The sequence below is a fragment of the Girardinichthys multiradiatus genome, chromosome 19 (assembly GCF_021462225.1).
Source record: "Girardinichthys multiradiatus isolate DD_20200921_A chromosome 19, DD_fGirMul_XY1, whole genome shotgun sequence".
In the NCBI taxonomy this organism is placed as follows: Eukaryota; Metazoa; Chordata; class Actinopteri; order Cyprinodontiformes; family Goodeidae; genus Girardinichthys; species Girardinichthys multiradiatus.
This window is the reverse complement of record NC_061811.1, coordinates 34695684-34716935: the sequence shown is the minus strand read 5'-3', so window position 1 is coordinate 34716935 and position 21252 is coordinate 34695684. Positions and strand designations below refer to the sequence as shown.

Sequence of the window (21252 nt, the reverse complement as noted above, 5' to 3'; positions counted from 1 at the left end):
TGTAAGTGTGTTTGCGGTTACTCATGCACTCATGCAGCTCCAAACCATGACACTTCCACCACCATTCTTGACTGTAGGCAAGACACATTTGTCTTTGTACTCCTCACCTGGTTGTCACCACACACACTTTACACCATCTGAACCAAATAAGTTTATCTTGGTCTCATCAGACCACAGGAAGTGGTTCCAGGATTCCATGTCCTTAGTCGGCTTGTCTTCAGCAAACAGTTTGCAGACTTTCTTGTGCATAATCTTTAGAAGAGACTTCCTTCTGGGGCAACAGTCATGAAGACCAATTTCATGCAGTGTAAGGTATATAGCCTAACCACTGACAGACTGACCCCACACCCCTTCAGCCTCTGCAGCAATGCTGGCAGCGTTCATACATCTATTTTCAAAAGACAACCTCTGGATGTGACACTGAGTATGTGCACTCAACGTCTTTGGTCGAATGTGGCGAGGCCTGTTCTGTGTGGAACATGTCCTGTTAAACTCCTGTATTGTCTTGCCCCCTGTGCTGCAGCTCAGTTTCAGAGTGTTGGCAATCTTCTTATAGCCTGGGCCACCTTTATGTAGAGCAACAATTCTTTTTTTTCAAATCCTTAGAGTTCTTTGACATGAGGTGCCATGTTGAACTTCCAGTGACTAGTAGAAGAAAGTGTGTGTGAGACCAATTACACCAAATTTAACACACCAGCTCTCCATTCACACCTGAGACCTTGTAACACTAATGTGTCACATGACAAAAGAGAGGGAAAATGGCTAATTAGGCACAATTTGGCCATTTTCACTTTGGGCTGTACTCACTTTTGTTGCCAAAGCTGTACACTGACTACTTTGCATTATATCAAAGTTTCATATCTTCAGTGTTGTTCCCTGAAAATATGTAATACAATATTTACAAAAATGTGATGGATGTACTTATTTTGGTGAGATACTGTATGTCATATTCAGCATGGTATTTGTACTCGTTCTCTTTGTAATGCTTTTAGTGTCTTTGTTTTTTGCTGAAGCAGGGTCTGCTGTTGTTACTGTGTATGCATGGAAGCTTTGCTCTAGATTACTTTGCTGGTGAGCCAACACTACCAGCCTTGAGGGTGGCACAATGCGTCCCCTGCAGATTGATGTAATAGATGTGATCTATCATCATCAACAGACTGCAGACATTACCCTAGCTTAGCAAAAGACTTAGAAGATTGGAATACTTCAGTTCAATGAAGTGTGAGCCTACATTGTTAATTTCCCTGACAAAAAGTTGACCCCCAACTTGTCACTATAAATATTGCCTTGTCTATTTCACATACACAAAAAATGCTGGATTTAAATTTCCCCATTTTTTTATTATTGCAATCATAAGCTTCACTGTATTTTATTGTGATTTTATGACAGATCAACAAAAACCAGTGGTTCATGTTGAAGTGAAAGAAAAAGGATACGTATTTACTTCATACTTTTCAGATTGCACCACAGCAAGGATGTCACAGAAATGGTAATCATGTGTCTGGTTTCTCTTTCAGCCTGAAAGAGTAGATACCAGCAGGTTTACAGAACATCTTCCTCTGTCACTGTAACTGTTCATACAATGTGGGTTCACTTCTTTTACAGCAACAGGTGTTTAATTTTGAATAAACTGTATATATTTAACTATTCCACCCCTGGGAGAAAAACAGTACAGATTCCAACCCCTGAAATGGGCCCATGGCTGCTGCAGCATCTCTGGAACTACATCAGTTAACAGGGGCGTGCAGGAACCTGAATGTAAACCTGAAACGCCTCGTTAAACATTCAGCTGTACAAATGGAAAAATTTTGAGTGAGTGATGATCATAGGGGTTTTTCACTCAAGATAGTGCCTGCTGGGAAAAGATGCATGTAAAGGAATAATGTAGGGAGTTCAGGAAGGGTCAGAATTGCAGAATCAATTTGGCTGAAGTATTTTCTGACCCTCCAAAGAGAACATTCAACAGAACCTTTGTTAATTAAATCTTTTTCATGTTTTGCTGCTTTCTCAGGGTGTTTTCAGCCCTCTCTGTACATTTCATGTGCGTACAAAGAGAATCCAGCATTATATAATTTACTAAATGCTACTTGCTATTAGATCATATTTATTAAGGAGCATTTTTTTTAAAAGGACAGTGCTCACCCTTACGAAACAAAAATATATTGCAATATTATGTAATGCAATATATTACATAATATGTTTACATTTATGGTAAACTTGTGCTTATATTTGCCTATCCTGCAATGCATGCATACACCATGTATGGCTATATATTATTAAAATATATGTTGCAATGGTAACAATATCAGTGCTACATTTTTGCATGCAATAGCTTTACTGAAACAGTAAATCACTCCATTCTTACATAAGTTAACATGAGCAGCCATCTCTATATATTTCTTGCAGTTACAAATCTCATAAATGAAAATAACTAAAGAAAGTTGCTTTATTAAAGTAATTTTGGCACCATGGTAGAAGGAAAATATTTTACATTTATACCCTTCCTTTCGTAACAAAAATTTCTTTACATATATATTTTGTGTTAAGAAACTGATCTATCTGTCTTTTAAAATATATATTGAATAATGTTTTTTTGTATATATATATTAGAATAAATTGATTAATACATAAGGAATGGATGCTTTTCATAGATTTGAAAAAGTATGGCAATATATTGGGTTATATCTAGTAATTATATAGTCAAAAGTACTCTTCATGATATATTGAAATTAATGATGTTATATATGTTCCCATTTAAAGTCGAACATAGAAGCAATCTATGTAAACAAATTTGGAAGAAATATTTGGTGAGTCTTCTAGGTCCACTTGCACACAGTTTTGAAGGAACTAGGCTGGTAGGTTGTTCCAAACATCTTGGAGAACTAACCACAGATCTTCTGTGGATGGAGGCTTTCTCACATCCTTCTGTCTCTTCATGTAATCCCAGACACACTCCATGATGTTGAGATCAGGGCTCTGTGGGGGCCATACCATCACTTAAGCCTTGTTCTTCTTTACACTGAAGATAGTTCTTAATGACGTTGGCTGTACGTTTGAGTTCGCTCACTTAGCATTTTGTAAATTGATAAAAATAAACATTCATTCCTTCATCTTTTATACCACTCATTCCATAGTGGGTCACAGGGAAGCTGGTGCCTTTCTCAAGCTTTTGCACAGTACTAGATGATGATGGATGGATGGATGGATGGATGGATGGATGGATGGATGGATGGATGGATGGATGGATGGATGGATGGATAGATAGATAGATAGATAGATAGATAGATAGATAGATAGATAGATAGATAGATAGATAGATAGATAGATAGATAGATAGATAGATAGATAGATAGATAGATAGATAGATAGATAGATAGATAGATAGATAGATAGATAGATAGATAGATAGATAGATAGATAGATGGATGGATGGATGGATGGATGGATGGATGTCAGGACTCTGTGCAGGCCAGTCAGGTTTCTCCACACCAAACTTTATACACCTGCAGCCATGGAAGTGATTGGAACACCAGAATTAATTAATTTACACATATTATCAAGTGTATTATTCAATATAAAATTAAAAGATACAATCAGATATATTGCTATATATTTTTTACAATATATTAACAGTGGAGATTCTTTATATATTATTCAATACTTTGTAATATACATCTTGTAAAATATATTATTCAATATATATATTTTAAAACACAGAAATGTCAGTTCATATATTGACACAAAATATATGGAAATATATTTTTGTTGTGTCAGGGCAGTTAATTAATGTTACAAGAATAAGAAAAAAGAAAATATTTATGCAGATAAATCCACAAAGGAAAAATGCAGAGTAGATAGTGAGAGCTTCTGTAGGCTTTCCAGTGTTTTGATGCGGTTAGGTTGACCTTCATGCCAGGGAAAAAAGAGTTTACTCTTCTTTGTGACCCTGTTTTGAAAGGTTTGTGCTTGTTTTTCAAAGATAAACTCTGAACAAAGCTTTAATCTGAAATTATTAATACAATAAGGTAGGTGGAAGAAGGAGATGATTAAAAGTGAAGCCACAGCCAGTTTGTCACTTACCTATTTTAAAAATAACACCAGCACTGCCTCAGAGATTTAGGCTTCTTTGGATTTTCTAATTTATGTCATATAAATCTTGAGAGACATTAGGGTGCTTGCATTCTGGTCAGCCCATTAATAGCCTGTAAAACTGACAGAATAATAAAATATTTCTGGAGGGTTGTGTGTTCAATTCATTCCAAAGTACTTTTTATGTTAATGACAGACAAACTATGGTGTGTCTTATTATTATTATGTTTTAGTCGCTTTGTTTCAGTAAGAAAATACAGTAGTCCTGTGTTCATCTAATTTACAGAACGTCTGATCTGATATCACAGGCAGCACTGAAAGCAGAACCCAAGTTCTACCCCTTTTGTGAGAATGAAAGTTAACCCTCCGAAATTATGTAGGCCACTTGGATTTATGTTGGATTTATTACTTTTGCTGTAGAAAATTTAAAAATGTGCAATGAGTGCTGCCCTTTTTTTCTAAATCAACTTTTAGCTTTCAGTGTTTGTCAGTTACTCAGTATTACTGTGTGGTTTTGACTGGGCAATAACTCTCAGGGCTCTGTGTTGGTGCGCAGTTTGTGTATGTTTCTTTTCACCCTCTGCTCTAGAGCGTTCCCTGGCAGGTGCTGCTCATTAGGGTCTAATCACTGGACTTCTTAAGGAGCTGAGAACAGGAGGGAGACGTCAGCCCGTCGCTACTTTTTCAGTGGTAACTGATCATGGTGCAGTGTCTTTGCATACCTTTTCTGAGTCTAATTGGATTTTGTCTATTTCTCCTAGACCCTGCCTGTTGGATCTTTTTAAGGATTCCAGTCCTGTGACCAGGTTCTGAGTCAGCCCCAGGGTTTGTTCCTCATCCCCTATTGTGAGTCTCATTGCCTCCTCAGCTACTGGCCCCGGCCCAGAAAGGTTTTCTTACTGAGACCAATTCCCTGTTGTTACCTGCCTGTCCACCCTCCTATGTGGGAATGCTCAAGCTGAGACGCCACTAGAGAACTAATGGTTAAGAAAAGAAACTGTTACTTGCCTCACACATCTTGCCAACCTCCATCACAGAGGAAGGACTATCCTCCCCAGCGAAACCATCATCACTCTGGCTGTAAATCCCTATATAAATCTTCCAAAAGAAAACACCTTCCAATTCTCCTGGATTATCCATAACCTGTCGCCTTCTTTTCCAGAGAAGAACCATTCCCCTTGCTGTTGCTGTCTGGATTCCTGTCTTGCCTCTGTTCATTTCCCTTCACAAATAAATCTGTTAAAACGCTACCCTAAAATTGTAGTTGTGTTCTCCTCAGAGTTGAAAGAAACGCTCCATTATGACAATAACAGTTTAAGATGGGGAAAACACTTATGTAAAATCCTGTTTGCACTGACTTGGTGGGAATAATAGGGTTAAAATCAAGAGTATTTCACAACATTGGTAGAAAATAAATGCACTGGGTGTTTGTTAACACTTTTTGTCATAAATGGTGTGGTTGAATGGCTGTTCTCCAAAAAGTCCAGGTTAAAAACAGGCCAGAAATTGACATTAAAGCTAGCATAGTTAGGTGAAAAGAATAAGCCATGATCTGATTTAAAAAAAAAAAACAAAGAATATCAGAATCAGATTTATTGCCAAGTTTGTACAGATAAACAAGGAATTTGACTCTGGTACACTTTGCTCTCAATAATAAAGAATATTTTTTTTTAATGTACATATATGCACAATAGACTTTACAATAGAATATAACATGAGATCAGTCCAATTATGCTTGGTGTTGTTCTGGAACTCGGACAGTCAAGTGTTCATTAGAGAAACAGCCTGGGGGAATAAAGTGTCTCTGTGATGGCTGGTTTTAGCAGACAGCGTTCTGTAGCACAAACCTGAAGGTAAAAGCCTAAATAGTTTGTGTGCAGGGTGTGTGGGGTCTGCAGAGATTTTAGCAGCCCTTTTTCCTAACTCTAGACCTGTATAAGTCCTGGATAGAGGGAAGGTCATCCCTGATGATTCTCTCTGCAGACCGGATTGTTCATTGCAGTCTGGACCTGTCCTGTTATGTGGGTCCAAACTACACTGACATGGACAAAGACAGGACAGACTAAATTATGGCAGTCTAGAAGATGACCTGCAGCTCCTGTGGAAGGTACTTCTTGAGTTGCCTCGAGAAGTACAGTCTCTGCTGGGCCTTCTACTGAACATTGTCTATGTGTGAGGACCATCTCAGGTTTCGAAAAATGGTGGTTCATAGGAACCAGATGTGGTCCACAGTAGATGCAGTGTTATTGAGGATGGTGAGGGGGGTATGTGGTGGTTGTGTTCTCCGAAAGTCCACCATCATCTCTACAGTCTTGAGTGGGTTAAGTTCCAGGTGGTTCTGATCACACCCGTGTATCAGCCAATCCACTTCCTATCTGTAAGCAGACTCATCACTGTCTTGGATCAGTCCAATAACAGTGGTGTCATCTGCAAACTTCAGGGGTTTCACAGAAGTGTCCGCTGAGGTGCAATCAATTTGAGCAGAGACAGAAGAGAAGTTTAGGTTTTAATGACAGGTTATTTTCTATATATCTGTAGTAAACATGTAGTAAGAAACAAACAAACAAAATGTCTACCAAGACTTTTATTGACAATTAAATGGTGATAGCAAAATTCATACACATAGTTGTGTGATGAAATCTTGTGGAGCAAGATCTGACAACAAAATATTTTTTAAAAGTGAAGTCCCTCTCACAAAGTTCTGTCCAGTTGCTGCCTTTGAAAAGGTTTAAGCTATTGTAATGAGTGCTGGATATAAGGGTGAGTGCTTTAAGCTTGACAGTTTTGTTTCATTAGCCTCCTTTCACAATTGCCTAAGTCATATCACTTAGGCAATTATGCTATGAGGGGGAATGTGGACAAAAGAAGGATACATTTCTCGTCCGCATTTGGAGGAGCCTTCGAATTTGGAGAGTCTTTGTCCCCTCGCTATGGCATAATCGGCCTACAAATGTGGCCTTTGAAGGATGCAGCCCCTGAATTTAGACACAGCCATGGGGCTCTGTGCATGATAATGGGTTAAACTGTGCATTCTGGGATTTAGAGTTTTTACCAGTCTCTTGTTCTCTGTGTGTAGTTCAGTCCTTTCTCTTCCTTCTATGACTGAACCCAGCACTGTACCAAAGGGCTATTATGCAGTGTTTTAATGAGAAAATAGTGCATTTGATCCTCTCTGGTTCAAAATTTAAAATACTAAGAATGATCGAACCAGAACTTAACACAAAAAAAAAAAACACACAAAAGGGGGGTTTAAAATGGTTTCTTTTTTTGCCATTAGGGCCACCTTAGAATTAGACAAGCATAATGCTAATGTTATCTTAAGTGAAGAAATTCATTCTCTAGTGGGAACACAGTCCAATGACATTAACATTATTACCCAGCATCATTTTACTATATTACTATTTATTTTTAACCAGTCAGTCATTTTCTACCGCTTATTCCATAGTGGGTCACGGGAGAGCTGGTGCCTATCTCCAGCAGTCTATGGGCGAGAGGCAGGATACACCCTGGACAGGTCGCCAGTCCGTCGCAGGGCAACACACAAACAACCATGCACACACTTATTCATACACCTAAGGGCAAGTTAGAGTGACCAATTAACCTAACAGACATGTCTTTGGACTGTGGGAGGAGGCCGGAGTACCCGGTGAGAACCCACGCATGCACGGGGAGAACATGCAAACTCCATGCAGAAAGATCCCTGGCCGGGAATCGAACCCAGGACCTTTGTGCTGCAAGGCAACAGTGCTTTTCGGTGCAAAAGAGGATTGGGTGGCGGACGAAGGTGGAGACCTCAGCGGCTCGATCCCCGGATGCTTAGGCTGGCTCTAGGGACGTGGAATGTCACCTCGCTGGGGGGGAAGGAGCCTGAGCTTGTGCGGGAGGTCGAGAGATATCGACTAGAAATAGTCGGGCTCGCCTCCACGCACAGCGTGGGCTCTGGAACCCATCTCCTTGAGAGGGGTTGGACTCTCTTCTACTCTGGAGTGGCCCACGGGGAGAGGCGGCGGGCTGGTGTGGGTTTGCTTGTTGCCCCCCAGCTCAGCCGTCTCGTGTTGGGGTTTACCCCAGTGGATGAGAGGGTTGTATCCCTGCGCTTTCGGGTTGGGGAGAGGTCTCTGACTATCATTTCAGCCTACGGGCCGAGTGGTAGTGCAGAGTACCCTGCCTTCTTGGTGTCCCTGTCGGGGGTGCTGGATAGTGCCCCTCCCGGGGACTCCATTATTCTGCTGGGGGACTTCAACGCCCACGTGGGGAACGACAGTGACACCTGGAGAGGCGTGATCGGGAGGAATGGCCTCCCCGATCTGAATCCGAGTGGTGTTTTGTTATTGGACTTCTGTGCTAGTCCATAACGAACACCATGTTCAAACATAAGGGTGTCCATCAGTGCACTTGGCACCAGGACACCCTAGGCAGGAGGTCGATGATCGACTTTGTTGTCGTATCATCAGACCTTCGGCCGCATGTTTTGGACACTCGGGTGAAGAGAGGGGCTGAGCTGTCCACTGATCATCACCTGGTGGTGAGTTGGATCCGCTGGAGGAGGAGAAAGCCGGACAGACTCGGCAGGCCCAAGCGCATAGTGAGGGTCTGCTGGGAACGCCTGGCGGAGCCCTCGGCCAGGGATGTATTCAACTCCCACCTCCGGGAGAGCTTCGACCAGATCCCTGAGGATGTTGGAGACATAGAGTCCGAGTGGACCATGTTCTCTGCATCTATTGTCGATGCTGCTGCCCATAGCTGCGGCCGTAAGGTCTGCGGTGCCTGTCGTAGCGGCAATCCCAGAACCCGGTGGTGGACACCGGCAGTAAGGGATGCTGTTAAGCTGAAGAAGGAGTCCTATCGGCTGTGGTTGGCTTGTGGGACTCCTGAGGTGGCTGACGGGTACCATGAGGCCAAGCGTGCTGCGGCCCGGGCTGTGGCAGAGGCAAAAACTCGGGCTTGGGAAGAGTTCGGTGAGGCCATGGAGAAGGACTACCGGTTGGCCTCGAAGCGATTCTGGCAAACCGTCCGGCGCCTCAGGAGGGGGAAGCAGTGCTTTGCCAACACTGTTTATAGTGGGGGCAGGAGACTGCTGACCTCGACTGAGGACATTATCGGGCGGTGGAAGGAGTACTTCGAGGATCTCCTCAATCCTGCCATCACGCATTCCGTGGTGGAAACCGAGGCTGGGGACTCGGGGTTGGACTCTTTCATCACCCAGGCTGAAGTCACCGAGGTGGTTAAAAAGCTCCGCGGTGGCAAGGCTTCAGGGGTGGATGAGATCCACTCTGAGTACCTCAAGTGTCTGGATGTTGTAGGGCTGTCATGGTTGACACGCCTCTTCAACATTGCGTGGCGGTCGGGGACAGTGCCTCTGGACTGGCAGACTGGGGTGGTGGTCCCCCTTTATAAGAAGGGTGACCGGAGGGTGTGTTCCAACTACAGGGGGATCACACTCCTCAGCCTCCCTGGTAAGGCCTACGCCAGGGTATTGGAGAGGAGAGTCCGACCGATAGTCGAACCTCGGCTTCAGGAGGAACAGTGTGGTTTTCGTCCCAGCCGTGGAACACTGGACCAGCTCTATACCCTCTACAGGGTGCTCGAGGGTTCATGGGAGTTTGCCCAACCGGTTCACATGTGTTTTGTGGACCTGGAGAAGGCATTCGACTGTGTCCCTCGTGATGCCCTGTGGGGGGTGCTCCAGGAGTATGGAATCGGGGGCCCTTTATTAGGGGCCATCCAGTCCCTGTACGAGCGGAGCAGGAGTTTGGTCCGCATTGCCGGCACTAAGTCGGACCTGTTCCCAGTGCATGTTGGACTCCGGCAGGGCTGCCCTTTGTCGCCGGTCCTGTTCATAACTTTTATGGACAGGATTTCTAGATGCAGCCAAGGGCCGGAAGGGGTCTGGTTTGGGGACCAGTGGATTTCATCTCTTCTTTTTGCGGATGACGTGGTCCTGCTGGCCCCCTCTAGCCAAGACCTACAGCATGCGCTGTGGCGGTTTGCAGCCGAGTGTGAAGCGGCTGGGATGAGGATCAGCTCCTCCAAGTCCGAGGCCATGGTACTCGACCGGAAAAGGGTGGCTTGTCCTCTTCAGGTTGGAGGGGAGTTCCTGCCTCAAGTGGAGGAGTTTAAGTATTTTGGGGTCTTGTTCACGAGTGAGGGAAGAATGGAGCGGGAGATCGACAGACGGATCGGTGCCGCTGCCACAGTAATGGGGGCGCTGTGCCGGTCCATTGTGGTGAAGAGAGAGCTGAGCCGAAAAGCAAAGCTCTCAATTTACTGGTCGGTCTACGTTCCTACCCTCACCTATGGCCATGAACTTTGGGTCATGACCGAAAGAACGACATCACGGATACAAGCGGCTGAAATGAGCTTCCTCCGTAGGGTGGCCGGGCACTCCCTTAGACATAGGGTGAGGAGCTCGGCCATCCGGGAGGGGCTCGGAGTAGAGCCGCTGCTCCTCCACATCGAGAGGAGCCAGTTGAGGTGGCTCGGGGATCTATACCGGATGCCTCCTGGACGCCTTCCTCGGGAGGTGTTCCAGGCACGTCCCACCGGGAGGAGGCCCAGGGGACGGCCCAGGACACGCTGGAGGGACTATGTCTCTCGGCTGGCCTGGGAACGCCTTGGGCTCCCCCTGGAGGAGCTGGAGGAGGTGTCTGGAGAGAGGGACGTCTGGGCGTCTCTGCTGAGTCTGCTGCCCCCGCGACCCGGTCCTGGATAAGCGGAAGACGACAAACGAACTATTTATTTTTTCATCCTGTTTAAAGCTTTAGAGAAATCTGATAGTCAGACTGTGAAGAAAGCTGAAGATCCTTCTAGTTGCTTCTCTAACCTAGCAAACTGGGTCATCATTTTGGACACAATGTTTGGGTAAAACTACCGAACTGTATGAACCCAAAATTTGGGTGACAAAAATCAATCATTTTTTTGTGTGCATGGTCTTTACTTACTCCAATACATGGCTTTGTACCCTCCTGAAACGCTACAAGTAAGCTGTCTCTATAAGTAACTCAACCACAACATGTCAAGTACTATTTCCAGGTGCTCCCGAATGTTTGCGTTTGGGTTTTCGAAATATACAAGCAGAGGTCAATGTGTTTTAGTAAAGCCCCCACTCTCAACAACTGTCTGTGTTGAATGCCATTGCCACTGGGTTCTGGTAGTCACCACCGCTGTCAGGTCAAGTCAGTAATGATCTCCTGGAAGCTGTTCAACTACCCAAAGCCAATCAATCAAGAAAACAAAGGCCTCCCCAAAGCATGCCGTCTCCCAGAATGCAGCCATTCATGGCAAAGGAAAGCCAAGAGGGCTGGCTAACAGTGTTTATTGTTTCACTGACATTAGAAAAGGATCTGTAGCCAAACTTTAGGCCATGATTCACCAGGGGAGATAAGAAGTAATCAATCATCCATGGCTACTCCTACTGCAAATAAGCTCAGACTGTGTCAGGCTGCAGCATTCAGCCAAAGTCAGCTGCCGACTCTCAGTAAGAGGAACAGTAATATCAAACACTTTCATGTAAATTGGATATGTCTGAAAACAGCTCTCATGAACAAAAAGGGCTCTGAGGGAAAATGCATCAAGTCATTTTCACATGGAGTGTTTTATATGTAGCACATAAACTGAGTCATAACTACTTTAGAACTGACTTCCATGTTGTTTTATGACATTTAAACATACATTAATGCAGGCATCAAGAGTTTCCACCAGCAGCCACAGCTTTAGGGGTCTGAGTAAATTACTGAAAGAAATACAGTTTTACAAACGGTTGGTTTTGGGCATTCACATCCTCTTAATAAACCTAATTGTACATGGCTGAAATGTATTTTGTTTTGTTCTTTATTGCTAAACTAGGAATAAGTGTGTGCATATTTGTTTGTGTGCTGCCCTGCGATGGACTGGCGACCTGTCCAGGGTGTCCCCCTCCTCTTGCTCATAGGCTGCTGAAAATAGGCACCAGCTTCCCCCGCGACCCACTATGGAATAGGTGGAAGAAAATGAATGACTGACTGACCTTTGACAAATACACAACTTCCTGAAAAGTATTTCTTTTCAAATATCTGAATTCAAAAAATGCATCTTAACCTTTTACTGCGTTCCTATTATCCAGAGAATTTTAAATTACTATCAGCTACTCCAACCAGACATTCTATAGAGCTGCTTAAAGGTTTTAAGGTCAACCGATTCTGAGCATCAAGTATTCACCATTTCTGTGACAGAAGCAAAATATTCTTTCTTAAAATTTATGGATTTTTCTTTCAGTGTTTTCTTTCACCGTAAATCATGCAATTCCAGTGACTCAGTAATCAGGGTCACACAATCTGCTGCTGAACTTTTGTATATGTCCTTGTTACTGAAGGCCTTTCTGTTTGAATGTGGATGGATGACTTCATGAATTTGGACCATCTAAGAGGATGATAATGTAATTATACCTCTCTTAATGAGTCAGTGGAGAATGTCCTCTTTGTTAAAGCCATAATGTGTTTTTATCTAAAACTGATTATTCTGTGTAACTAAAGTAATAAAGCTTTTAATTCTGCATTTGAACTGATTACTCAAACTCTTGAACAGATTAGATGCAATCAGACATAATAAACAGACAAACATAAATACATTTAAGGAGTGCACTTTTTTTCATACAGTTTGATGTTCTGTGGTACATCCTGCCATTCCTAAACACCCCCACATGTGACACATGGACACTTTTTTCTTTATTGTAATCCACACGTTCATGTTTATGGACATTTTTATCATTTAGAACAAGCAGGCAGACGCAGCATATTTGGACAACTCAAACAATAACTTCCATGAAGTGCCAGCCAGTGAATGAATTCTTGAAGCCGCTCCAGCCAGAACGATGTTGTCGAATGTTCTGGAAAGGTCTTGCCCTGAAAACTTAAATAATGGGGTTTTAAAAAACACTAGATGCTATTTTAGCTTTAATGTAATGTGCCATAAAGACATTAGCCAAAATTTACCTGGTTTGGTGATCTTTGCTTGATGACTTCACAAGGGGCAACTTTGGTGAGCTGTCTAATGCTGACACAGAGAAAAATCTGAGACAGAGGAAGAAGCACTTAGAATCAGCACCAAGAAGCTCCAACACAATATTGAATCAAAAGACAAGCCTAATCAACTTAAAATTTTGGTTTTTGGTAATTGTTTTGTTCACCAAACCTTTTTGTTTGTGTTACTTTAATGCTTTATCAAAGTACCTTCCTTCACACACCTGCGAAAGGGATGAAATCCAGCTTATGCAGCAAGATTTCTTTTTGTACTGTGGACAATTTGGTTCCCAGGTCCAGGTTCAACAGAGAGACCACTGGGCAATCTGAGGGTGTACTTTCCAGCTGAACAACAGCAGCATGTTGAAATATCCTTTGTCAGCTGCATCAGACATGAACGTGGGAACTGCACCTCAAAACAAGACATGACACAGCAGTCTAATTTCAGCCCAATTAAGGAGTCCTCATATCAGTTTTCTGGTGGCGGTTTGGTGTTGGCCAAGCTGACAGACCAATGGTGGCTCATATGGAGTTGGTTCCTCCTTTTTCTCTCTTGCAAACTTTACTCTTAGACTTATGTCAGGTAAAAAGAAGCCAAATTATACACAAAAGCTTTCCTTTTAAATTTCAGACTGAGAGACATTGATACCCTTTTATTAAAGGTAGATCACTAATTAGCTAATCTTACACAGAAAATCATTCTTAGTGCTCGCTGGAATTTTTCTTTATGTAGGAGTTAGTTGCTACAATCATTACTTTATAAAATCTCTGAAACCTTTTTTAGCACAGATGATATTGCTGTTTTTGAAGAACTTCCATCCCAGCAGACATGTAAAAGCGGTTTGTTTTGACTGAGTCACCAGCATTTGGTCACGTCTCAGCTCTTACCAGATGGTTAAAATACCTACCGTTTCTATCTGTTATTTGGAGTAGTTCTCCAAGGAGACCACAGAGGCTGAGCAGAGGCGTCTGTTTCTTTCTGTGACTCATCATCCACCTTCTGTCTGCTGATTCTGACATTTTACTGAATTCTGGGAAGTTTCTTTTTCTTCTTTTGTCTTGTAACTTAGACACACTCATACAGTTAGATGACATATAAGGACAAACACTGTGTGTGTGTGTGTGCATTTCTTATCATAGGATTTATTTCCTGCTAATTAAATGTACTTAAATCACAGGCTGGACTTTTGCTACATTTTACTGTGTAAGATTATGTTACTGCTATAAAGGAAGATGAACTTCAACAAACACCTGTGGATCATGACAGATGTTTGTGGCATTACCATTATAGTTGTAACAAGATCATATTAACCCTGAGTAATATGACACAGATTACAATGTAGCAATATTTTTCATTTATTGGTGAAACAATACACTTCCATTGATGATTTTTTTTCATGTTTAGAAACATTTGTTTTCAAATTACAAATTTTCATTACCTTTTCACCAAAATCAACTGTGTTTATTAAACTATGTCTCAAATTGCTCAACACAGTAGATGTCCTGATCACACAAAGAGTAATAAAAAAACTCAAATACTGACTGAATCCTCTGCCTGCAGAGGGAGGTCAGAGCTGCTGCTAGGGTCAAGTAAGTTTCTGGGGATATTGGCTACAGTTCCTTCAATGCCGTGTTGGTTTATTGGCTTAGAGCAGGAAGTCTGCGAGGAGAAACAAGAGCCCCCTTTTAAAGTCAATGAAGAGCTCATGCTGCTAGCTGCTGTGTGTTTTTCTGACTTGAGGTGGTAAACGCTCATTGACATGTCATCTAATCTTCAGCTCCACAGTATCTGTCATCTGTTCTCTTTTTTACATCTTGGCGGCGAACAGAGGAATTGAGAAACTCAGCTTGCTAGGATAGATACAGTCAGAAGCTTTTTTTTTTACATGCAGTTGTTGGTGACCCACTTAGCATCATGTGGGTGACAACATGACTTCAATCCACTATTAGCTGATTTTCTTGCAGATCTTTTGCCATCTGCTCCATCTCTACATTGGATTCAAACAAAAGATCACTCAAAGTACATACTGACTAAATACATCACCAAGTCCAGCAGATGGAAGTAATTTGCACTCCTATTGTATTATTCTGCAGTTATCTCTGCATCACAATCTAATTATGATACTCTACCACAACTGAGCACATACAGAAAGATAGATATTTCCTTAGGAAGTGCTCTGTTCCCTTACAAGATTAAGGCACACCTAAAAACATTTCTTTTGACTTTGGGGAAAATATTCTCTGGATTGGCAAGATAAAAGTAGAACATTTTGTAAGGTGTGCTTTTTCATAACATGTAAAACCAACAAAGTATTTCACAAAAAGGCGATGCCAACAATCAGACATGGCGGTGGTAAAGTGAAGGTTTGGGGCTCATTAAAGAAATTGAAGGAACCATTGATTCTACTCTAACAGAAAATACTGGGGGAGAAAGTCCAACAAGCAGTTTGTGACCCTAAACTCAAGTGCATTTGAGTTATGCCGGACATAGACCCAAAGTACACCAGCAAGTCCACATATGAATGTCTCATAAAAAGTCCAAATAACCTAGTCAATGTTTGGACTAAAATCCGATTGACATGTTGTGGCAAGACCTTAAACAGGCTCCTCACGCTCTAAACCCCACCAGTGTGACTGAATTAAAGCTATTCTGCGAAAACGTGTGCACCAAGATTCGTTCCCAGTGATGTAAAAGACATATACAGGCAGCGCAACTAATTATTACGTTTGGAGGGAAGTTACCTTTTCACATAGGGTCATTTGCATATTTACTGGTGATTTTTTTAAGATGGCAAAAGCTTTTTCAAGCACTGTACCCCTTCACAACAAATCTTGATATGATGTGTTTGCCATTTATTTTCAAAGCTAGCTAACAGCACCTCCTACTGGATACACACACAAACAGTGAGTCTGAGTGGACATGGACATGGACATGCTCAAGACTCTTGGTCTGGACTGCAAGAGCCATTCAATACATTTTTGCAACTTTCATCCATCATCTTCTGTTTATTTTATGCCTTTTTAGATCAAAATAAAACATAAACAAAACTACAGTCTACATTTTAATCAACTGTAATTATGGGACTAGCTGTTAGTCTAGTGTAATGGAAATCTTGTTAGTTGCAAAAACTGGCAAATGTTCTTGTTTTACACCAATGTCCACAAAAGAGGGCACAGAGCTACCAAGAACGTGCATCAACAGATTATGTGTCATGATATAATTCTTCCAAATCAAAGCTCTAAAACTGGAACGTTTATGTTTCTATTGTGTTTAGATCTAATCTGATGTTTAAATGACTGGGTTTATTTTAGAGCATAATCACATTTAATTCAGTATTACCAAATTCACCAATCTGAGTTCTTAACATAATATTTTGGCCATGTTAGAGACATACAATAAAACAAGCACTGATGCAAATGGGCACAGCACTTTGAGCTCAGATTGTTATTGCTATTTTTCTTGATATATCCACATAAAAACCTTGATACACTCAACAGCATGCTCATCTGCGAAATGTTTTTATTAAACTTCAACTGAAACTATTATCCCTTTTAAAAAAACGTATTATGGTCACTTGTGCAATTTATGCAACTACAGGTCCTTCTCAAAATATTAGCATATTGTGATAAAGTTCATTATTTTCCATAATGTCATGATGAAAATTTAACATTCATATATTTTAGATTCATTGCACACTAACTGAAATATTTCAGGGCTTTTATTGTCTTAATACAGATGATTTTGGCATACAGCTCATGAAAACCCAAAATTCCTATCTCACAAAATTAGCATATCATTAAAAGGGTCTCTAAACGAGCTATGAACCTAATCATCTGAATCAACGAGTTAACTCTAAACACCTGCAAAAGATTCCTGAGGCCTTTAAAACTCCCAGCCTGGTTCATCACTCAAAACCCCAATCATGGGTAAGACTGCCGACCTGACTGCTGTCCAGAAGGCCACTATTGACACCCTCAAGCAAGAGGGTAAGACACAGAAAGAAATTTCTGAACGAATAGGCTGTTCCCAGACTGCTGTATCAAGGCACCTCAGTGGGAAGTCTGTGGGAAGGAAAAAGTGTGTCAGAAAACGCTGCACAACGAGAAGAGGTGACCGGACCCTGAGGAAGATTGTGGAGAAGGGCCGATTCCAGACCTTGGGGGACCTGCGGAAGCAGTGGACTGAGTCTGGAGTAGAAACATCCAGAGCCACCATGTACAGGCGTGTGCAGGAAATGGGCTACAGGTGCCGCATTCCCCAGATCAAGCCACCTTTGAACCAGAAACAGTGGCAGAAGCGCCTGACCTGGGCTACAGAGAAGCAGCACTGGACTGTTGCTCAGTGGTCCAAAGTACTTTTTTTGGATGAAAGCAAATTCTGCATGTCATTCAGAAATCAAGGTGCCAGAGTCTGGAGGAAGACTTGGGAGAAGGAAATGCCAAAATGCCAGAAGTCCAGTGTCAAATACCCACAGTCAGTGATGGTCTGGGGTGCCGTGTCAGCTGCTGGTGTTGGTCCACTGTGTTTTATCAAGGGCAGGGTCAATGCAGCTAGCTGTCAGGAGATTTTGGACCACTTCATGCTTCCATCTGCTGAAAAGCTTTATGGAGATGAAGATTTCATTTTTCAGCACGACCTGGCACCTGCTCACAGTGCCAAAACCACTGGTAAATGGTTTACTGACCATGGTATCACTGTGCTCAATTGGCCTGCCAACTCTCCTGACCTGAACCCCATAGAGAATCTGTGGGATATTGTGAAGAGAACGTTGAGAGACTCAAGACCCAACACTCTGGATGAGCTAAAGGCCGCTATCGAAGCATCCTGGGCTTCTAAAAAATTCTGATGTAAACTTTGGCCTCTGGTTCTCTCAAATTATGCTCTGCCCACTATGTTTGACCAGTCACCATGGTAACTTACAAAAAAATAAAACTTCCCTAAACTCTGGCTTGTATACAAAATGTAAAAAATGTCTTTTTTTTATTTTATTTATTTATTTTTTAAATATATTTCTGAGTCAGGCATCCAGCGAGGCTTTGACCTCTGGACAGATGTGAGCGGCAGCATCTTTTCTGTTGTTGTGCAAACATGATAGGCCTTAATATCCTACTCCTTCTTCAGTTCTACCTTGTCGGCTTAAAGGTACTGTGCCACTGGATTTGATAGGTGTATAGTAAAAAAAGAGACCCAGAGAAATTAAATTGTTCCTGCTTTAATTAAGCATTACAAAGTGATCCATGATCGCTTGGTCAGACAAACACGTCTCCTAAGGCACCACAATATGGACCATTCTACTTTCTATATTTCCAAAGAGTATCTTACTTTTTTTTAAATACAAAATGTGGTTTTAAATTTTTTTTAAAATTATTTTAGGCACTAGGGGTCTTCATTTTTCACATTTCTTTTTTAAAGTGAGTTGACAGGAAATAGGGTGGACAGAGGGTGAAGGATATGCAGTTATAGCAAACGGGCCAGGGCTCAAACCTCTCTAACCACTCTAACAGCCTGCATCAAGGACTAAGGCATACATGGGTTGCGGGCTTTACCCCTGCGGCACTTCTGCACCAATTGATTATAATTATTAAGGGAAAAAGACTATTCCATTCAACCTGGACCTATGTATGATTGCCCACCTTGCTAAACTATGAATTAACTGTGATTAATACCAGTTTTTGGGTTTGATTATCTGGCCAGAATGAGGCGTGAGTACTTTCTGACCTGTGGAATTTACTTAAATAAAACATGTTTTAACATGACTTAAAGATCTCAAAATGCAACATATCATACCCTGTTTTATCCAAAAACAGATGACCTTGTTGACTTATTGTGGAACCATGAATTCTGCTCTCTAGTATAAAATTCTGAAGGAGCATGTCCAGCCATCAGTTTGTGATCTCAAGCTCTGGTGTGCTTGAGTTGTGCAGCAGGACACAGACTCAAATCACTCCTACAAGTCGAAAAAGCCGAAATGGAGGAAATTTGTAACAGGACAAATACGTTTTCACATAAAGGTATGTGTCAAACACTGGAAGATGTTTTACCTTATAACTGTGACAAATTCTGTGACAAGCAGTGAATTAATATACAGGACATGTGCTGTGGTCTTCACTTTATGATAACGCAACACTTTGAGAAAATGACGATACTTTATCATCTCTGATTGAACTGCTTTCAAATAGCTGCACTGGGAGAATGCCAGCTAATTTGGCACAGGCAAAAATTTCTAATTTTTTATTGTGAGTTTTTGATGCAAGTTTCAAGATTCTTCTCATGTAAATTTGCGCAATAAAAATTATGATATTGTGGCTGTAACTCTGTTTTCTAAAAAGAAAATTGTATAGGCCCCACGTTGCTACCCCTGATAGCAATCCCACACTAACAAGTAGGCTGTGCACCTGGGGACCAATTCTTACTGATGCTGATAAATTCTGACGGCTGCTAGAACCATTTGATACAGGACTGAATGCTGGTTGAAATCTATCCCATTGTTCTGAAAAGCCAGCTTGTTTTTATCTTCTAATTGATACATATAAAAAAAAATCAAGAAACAATGCTTGGAATTTTTGGCTTTGTGTTCTTTGTTTGGCACCCATGTTAAAGGTTGTTAAACATTTTATTGTCAAAATTCCACAGCTTAATTCTAAAAGTTCTCAGTCCTTGCTGGCCAATTTTAAAATATAAAAACAAAATATTGCTATGAAATTAAGGCAGATTTTACTCAAGTGATCAAACTTTAAATGTAGAACCTGGTAAAATTCAAAACAAGAAGAAGGGTAATACAGATAATTAAAAACAGATATGAATGCATGGAAGAGGGGCTCTGGGTGTCTCAGGTGGTAGAGAAGGCACACCACATGCAGAATCTCTAGTCCTTGACATGGTTGTCATTTGACTCGGTCTCAGGCCATTTGCTGCATATCTTCCCCTTCTCTCTACACCCTCCTTCTTGTCAAATAACTTTTCAATAAAAGCCACCAGTGCCAAAAATATAAAATAATAAGAATGGATAGAAGGAAGGTTTGCATTGATGGATGGATGGACGGACGGATGGATGGATGGATGAATGGGTGGATGATTAAATGTACAGATGGCTGGAAAGAAGGTTGGATAGCTGGGTAGATGTAGTATTATTTTGGCGCCCCCTCTTACTCTGTCCTTCTCAGTTGGAGATGAGTAAATGAGGTGATCGAACTTAGCTCCTGTGTTATCTTCCTTATTTTTCCACATTGATGACCCCTGAAGTAGACATGTTGAGGTCCGACGGTGAAGCCAGCTTCTCCAAACTGGGAAACACATCTCGATGGGGGAGCACAGATTGACACAACATCACAATGGGGCTGTCCATAAATAGCTAATATTTTACGATTCACGATATGATAACATTAGCGTGTGTCTTCCTGAAGGTTTACTACTTCACTGTTGCAGATTCAGTTGCTTTACTTACCTATTTAAGTTGCCCTCAAACATTAGACTTTCAGTGAGTTTTTGGTCTGAATTTCACCTTCTCCAGACATACTTTCCATGTTAACGGAGTTTTAAACTTCCAACACCAGCTCACAGTTTTATTCGCAGCCATGAATATTAAGGTGAGCCACTGCAGGGCAGGGAGAGGCTGACTGTGTTATTGCAGAACTGCTGTCTGAACAAGTGTGACAATTTGAGGAGACAAAAATGGCAAAAATCTTTAAATAATAATAATGATAACAATAACTTTATAATGATAATTTTCTCTATTGATAACAATCCAATTTTTTACAACTCTAGAGGTTTAGTGACCTGTTCACCTTGGGGGGCACCTGAGGTGTCCAGTCAGGTTAGTGAGGCCAATGCTGTCCTGGCCACCCACCTAGCTCTGTCCATGTACATAACACAGTTAGTGGCAGCAAAAGTTCTTTTAACTGCTGTGTCTTGGAAATATACAGGGCTAAACACAGAAAGACAGGGCCAAGTTAATTATCTATAGAGAGACATAATGAAGGTATTGGCAGCAATAGCTCAGGTGATGACCTCCTCCAGGAAGGTGTCAAAGCTAAACAGAAATATCAGGGCCAGATGTAGCTTTTATAAAGAGAAAAAACAGAGAGAGAATATAAAGCTAAGTGGAATTGAATGAGGCATGGTTGTTAGGCTGCTCTGAGTATTTCAGATACTGCTAATTGAGTAATT

At 41.7% G+C, this 21252-nt stretch overlaps 1 long non-coding RNA gene across 1 annotated transcript; it reads left to right on the top strand.

Annotated features, from left to right (window-relative positions):
- Positions 1-4003: 4003 nt before the first annotated feature.
- On the top strand, positions 4004-5337 carry LOC124856062. Its single transcript, XR_007035238.1, has 3 exons — positions 4004-4779; positions 4851-5169; positions 5252-5337. It is a non-coding gene; the product is annotated as an uncharacterized LOC124856062 (long non-coding RNA).
- The last annotated feature ends 15915 nt before the right edge of the window (positions 5338-21252 follow it).